The following is a 6023-nucleotide window of genomic DNA, read 5'->3' as shown; positions in this document are numbered from 1 at the left end:
GCAGGATGACAGAACACAAGCTGAATCGAATCCGGCTCCCCCAACAACTCTGTGTAACCGCCTGCACTGTACCATTACACAAACCTCATAATAGTTTTTGATTTATGACCCCCATGTGACACTGCAGTGTTTGGCTGGAAGCCTAGGCAGCTCCCTCTCCGGCCTTGACCAAGAAGAAAGAAAGAGAAAAAAAAACTCCATAAATGCGAACATTAAGAATTTCCCTGTGGGTTTTTCCGGTCACCGGGGACGCTAATGTAGCTGAGAAGACATGAAAAGCAATGAAAGCCACAGACAGTGAGGTTAATCTGACCACTTTAGAATGATGCTTTCCCGTCTGTGTCTGCCTGGAGAGGAAGGAAGGATTATGGCAAGAGTAAAGTCAGTTTTTCCACCAATCTTTCTCTCCGTCCTTAATAAAAATAGGCTAAAGATGTTGATGGTCACCTCTGCTTGAACGCTTGTTGTCAAAATCAGGGAATATCTCCTTATTATCCGCTCGCTACCTGGCCATACTGAGTGTGTGTGTGTGTTAATACACAGCCTAGGCTCTGCAAATGGTTATGATAACAATGGGTATGTAAACAAAGGTGGCCCAACGTAGCTAGCAACATGCTCGTTTACAGAGCCTAGGCTGTGTATTAACACCAGATATAGCGGATTGTGCAGAGATATTAACTGATATTGACAAAAAGTGATTTTGACAACAAGCCTTCTCCAGTCTTGCTGACGCCACTTTTAACTAAGTGCTCCTAAGGCCCGGACACACCGGCCCGATAATCGCCGTCGTAGAGGCTGGAGGGGGCGGGGACACGAATCTGTTTGGTGTGTGCCGTGAAATCGGTCGTCGTAGATGGCGGCGGGCAGTCTTTCAGTTGGAGCAATTTGATTTGTGGAGGGCTAGCGAATCAGTGAAGCCCGGAAGTGAGGCGGGTAGCACAAACAGCTAACAACAGTTAGCCATTGTTTTAATGTGTTTGTTTGTTTCGTTCAGCGAGTACTCACATGCATCAACCCTTGTTGACTGCTCGACACCATACTCAACACTCTCTGCTAAAAATGGTGCTCTTTATGGTCCATAAATATAAATACGTATTTCTATCTATGTTTATGGTCTAGAGAGCCGGCCCATCATTTCCGGCTTCCGTATTTTTTCGGGCCACAATACAGATTAGCGCCGCCTGCTGTTATGGAGACATTATACGTCCCGCGCAAGCGCAGAGCGTACGGAAAGTCAGCAGTCGGCTTGGTGTGTTCTTTGCACTTTTTCGGCCGCGACGGGAAGACTGGAGCTGCCTGAATCGGCAGACTCCATTTTCGGGTAGTCGGACTGGTGTGTCCTGGCCTAAGACTCACAGTTGCAGAGTGACTTCATATGAATTTTAGGTAATTTAATTTAATTTGATTTATTTATTATTTTTATGAATTTTGTTGTATTTGATGTATTATTGTGTTATTATTTTACTGCTCATTCTGTTTTATTATATGTTTTTAATGTAGAGCACTTTGAATTGCCTAAGTTTACCAAAAGTGCTATACATGTATAAATAAACTTGCTTGATTTGCCTCCCCTGTCTGTAACTTTTCTCTCTGTCTTCGTCTCTCTCTGTGAGGCCCGACGTGACATGACGTGTTTATCTCACATGTCAAATAAACTGTTTACGCAGCAAACCAGTGCAGGGCAATGCGACGGCATGGTAACGGGACGCTGAATGCTATAAGTACAATGGAATGATAGTGTTTTGATTGGAGGGCAATCGAAGCCGGCGGAGAGTAAACAGACACGACTAAGAGCTGATTTTGTTTATTAAAGATGGAGACACAAACACAGAAAGGCGAAGTTTGATGAGTGACAGCGTTTCAGTGCGGGGGGACTTACAAGAGGTTTTAAATGAGCTTGCAGGGTCAGATACACTTTTATCGTCAAGCATATAGCAATAAACATAGCAGTTTGCCTTGTTGACATTGGTGCAGAGGCGTATTGACAACTTGGAAATGTGCAACGCAATCGGGCTTACTGGTACAGAGACCACATGATACCACATGGAGTCCAACTGGAGACATGAGGGAGTGAGGGGGGATGACATGCAACAAATGTCCCTCTCCAAAGAAAACTGTGGATGCTGTGATGACACACTCTTGTTGGATATAATACCACAGTTATTTTTCCATTAAAATGTATGCACAAGTTTTCAGACGATTGAAATCAATTCAGTTCTATTGACTTCATTCATTGCACAATTAATAAAACTGAGATTTCATTGCAGCTTTCAAGCCAAGAAGGAATTTGAATTGTTTTCAAGAATGAACTTGTCTCCTTTAATCCACATGCACAGCACTTAATACTTAGCACTTGTTTTTTTCCCAGCATGCTCTGTTTGCCTTTATTGCATATTTTCATTGGTGACAATGGACTTTTCCATTTCAACTTTAAGCTTGATGGATGTAAAAAAAGTAAAAAAACGGTGCAGTTTGGCCCTATGCAGGCTGGAATTATGTGTTTACGAAGACACATACAGTATACATTTATCTGGACTAAAAAGGGTATCGTGGGTAACTGTAGGTCACCCAAATGTCAACAACGTGTTGTGCAGACTTGCGCATCAAACAAGCTGATTGACTGATGTTACTCCCATCAGGAGTCAGGTTATTTTCTATCTAGCTTTCTAAGTGCTCAAGTTTCAGTTTACTGCCATTGTCTATGACAACTAAATTGCATAGTTTGAAATAACTTGCCGATCTTGTTACCGTGAGTGCCACCTTCATGAGTAAAAAAAAAAAAATCATATATTCCTAAAGAGTTTAACCACAGTTCCTTTTCAATCTGGCCAGGTAACTGACATGTCCCTATAAAAAGTGGTCCTTTGGCTCCACTCACTGATATTTGCCTCGTCCAATAAAACGTTTCCTGCTTCAGATGAATGGTTGTGGTGCTAAACCTACAAAATGCTGGTTTAAGAGTTTCAAAATGCAGATTCTTTCCCCCAATGACCATCTACAGACGAAAGTCGTTGACAAACTCCAAAACTATGCCAGTGGTTTGTTTTATGTTGAAAAGTGGTGCCAATTTAAGGTTCCTCTTTGGTTTCCCCGTTAAAGATCAAAGGGTCTGGGCTAATCTATTTGACGGGGCCCTGCTGTCTCCACGACAACAAGATCACAGACAGGAAGCCTGTCCTTCCTTCACGGGCCCTTGTCATCAACAATGCAATCACTCAGCAGTGTGTGACTCTCCCATAAGTCACTTTCTATGTGCGTGCACGCCTGTTTGCATTTCTGGGTGCGTGTGTGTAATTCAACTCCACAAAGCACCATAAACCTCCCTCATTTTCCTTCCCATGTCTGTTAAGGGCATGTTTGCAGAAATCTTATAGTGTTGGAGTGATACACAATCTCAGCTGCCTCTCTTTTTATCCTTTTGTGTGTGTGTGTGTGTGTGTGTGTGTGTGTGTGTGTAAGAGAGAGAGTGCCCGTGTTTGTATGTATGTGTGTGTTTGTGTGTGTGTGTGTGTGTGTGTGTGTGTGTGTGTGTGTGTGTGTGAGTATGTGTGTGAGATGCAAGTGAGAGAGTGTTGAGTTTCGCTTCAGTGACCCAGAAAACATCTTTAAATACTACGTTCTGAGGTCACCATATGCCCCTGTGATTGCCAAACATACGATTAGAAACTAGAAATACTTTTTTTTTCTTCTTTAGCTTGGAGGAGGGACAAAGTATATTCACACTGTCCTTCATTTATCTGATGGAATTCTTACCTAAAAAGTGTGTCTTCTTCTAAAGAGTTGAATCTTTGGGTTAGTCAAGGGGCTGTGACATAAAATGTTTGTCACAGTAATTACAGCAAAGAATTAGAAAAAAACATCCTTAAAAACAAAGAGTTGCTTAATATTATGGATATAGAAGAAAAAAAACCATGTTGCAATAACACAAGTACAAATTTTGAATACTCACAGGATCTGTAGCTTTCTGTTTAACACTTGAACCATCTCTTGGCCAAGAATACTGGGCCATGAGCAGCACCAACTCTTTGCTAGTCTAGAACAAATAACCACTTTACCAACTGACCAACTAGACCAACTTGTCACCAACCCTGTCATCATCATTTAAAAAAACACAAGACCCTATAACTTTGGAAGATACCCACTTCATTTGCCTAATACTGAAAATCTTTCATTCAAAGTAGATTTGGGCGACAGACCAAAATCATTGTTCAAAGGATTTCAAAACTACATTGGTTATAAAGGTTCTGTAGTTCAGCACCAAAACCTTTTCCAAACATAACTAAATACAAATCCACCCAAAGATTAAAAACAAATTGACTTGCCTTAAACTTGTTTGTGCTGCTTAAGATTCACAGATACCAGTGGAGCTGTGAGCACCATGTGCAGATAATCACCTCCCGGCCAGTGCCTTATGAGAACAGTGAGTGTGAGTGTGTGTGTGTGTGTGTGTGTGTGTGTGTGTGTGTGTGTGTGTGTGAGTGTGTGTGTGTGTGTGTCACCGACTTTTTTGTCATCTTCAAATTGTTTCAAGCCGAATGTGAACAATGTGATTTGGATGCCCGTAGGCTATTTACAGACTCTGGGTTTGTGGAGTCTGTGTCCCATTAAGAATCTGTTCTAATCTGATGATTGAAAGATGGAATGAGGTTGTGGAAGCTGGGGGGATCAGCTGCAGTACATTAGGACTCAAAGCCTGACAGATATCGCTATTTTGGGTTAGAAGAAATGGATTCCATGGTGTCCAGCTAACCGGATTTGGTTCCTCTCCACTCCATCTTGTTTGCATAACATCAATGGGGCTGGCTAAATTGAATAGATAATCCCCCATTCTTTGTATGCCTTAGTGTGGGGTATCTGGTGATTGGTGCATTGAACACTGAATGTGAAGCAGAGGCAGTTGACTGTAAGGAGGACATGTTACTAAGTAAGTATGAGCCCCATTTGTGAGATGAATACAGTACACAAATAGTTTTTATGGCTTGTTGTGTGAGCATTTAATTTTACAAGCTGGTTTTGATTTTGCACATAAGCACATAAACATTTAGTGGAGCCACTAAATCAAACTTTACTAAAAGGGTTACAGCCAAAAGTCATTAATAAAAACAACATTTGCATGCAGGTTGCAATAAAATCCCTTTGGATGTTGTCTTTTTAGCAAGCAAAGATCTATTATTATTGACTTACTTACTTTATTGCTTCAACTTGTGACCCTCAAACAATAAACCATCAGGATTACTTAGCCACAGAACTTGCTACAGAAGACAGGTTATGGTTAAAGGGGGAGTCTCCATGGAAAAATGACTGCATTGGTTGTTTGAGCAAACATGTAAAACAACCTATAGTTTTTCGAACAAGGAACTTCTTGTACTTGCACCGAATGTTGAAGCAAAGACATATTAAGTGTGACATTGTTGGCAACACGAAACCTCTTAGAGAACTGGCGCATTACACATTACACAAATGCAAGCATCTATTCTATCTCCCAAGGAGGATCTTGGTTCCGAAAAGCGAGTTCGCCAAACTCAGTTCAATTCAATTCAAACTATTTTATTAATCTCACTAGGGGTAATTGTCTAAGAGCTTATGTGTAGTACAGTACATTTTGCGTTTTTCGGTAAGAGGACTTTTTACAATCCTTTTAAATATAAAGTATTATGAAGTATGCCCTATTAGAAAGTGATACAAGTTTTTGTTATAATTATCAGATGGACTGATTGTCCAACTTTTTTGGTTAACCCTTCTCATATCTTTCTTTGGAAACGTCTGTGACATTATTGTTTGACGCATGATGGGAATTATTTTATTTCTACCGCAATACAACTTGTGGATTTACTTCAACAACCTAACATTTTAAGCCCATCAGTGAGTCCAGATGGGATTCCTTCACCGACACCATATTAAGTGAAATACTGAGTATAGTCTAAACGTCACACTGATTAATAGGTTATTAATGGCCATGGCCTAAGTGTTGGATGACTCCTCCAGCCATTAGAAACCTGTGGAGGATTTGTCACAGACCTTGA

This window comes from Ammodytes marinus (assembly GCF_949987685.1).
Source record: "Ammodytes marinus genome assembly, chromosome: 9".
NCBI classification, from domain to species: domain Eukaryota; kingdom Metazoa; phylum Chordata; class Actinopteri; order Uranoscopiformes; family Ammodytidae; genus Ammodytes; species Ammodytes marinus.
The sequence above is the reverse complement of the archived record's forward strand: the minus strand, read 5'-3'. Positions refer to the sequence as shown.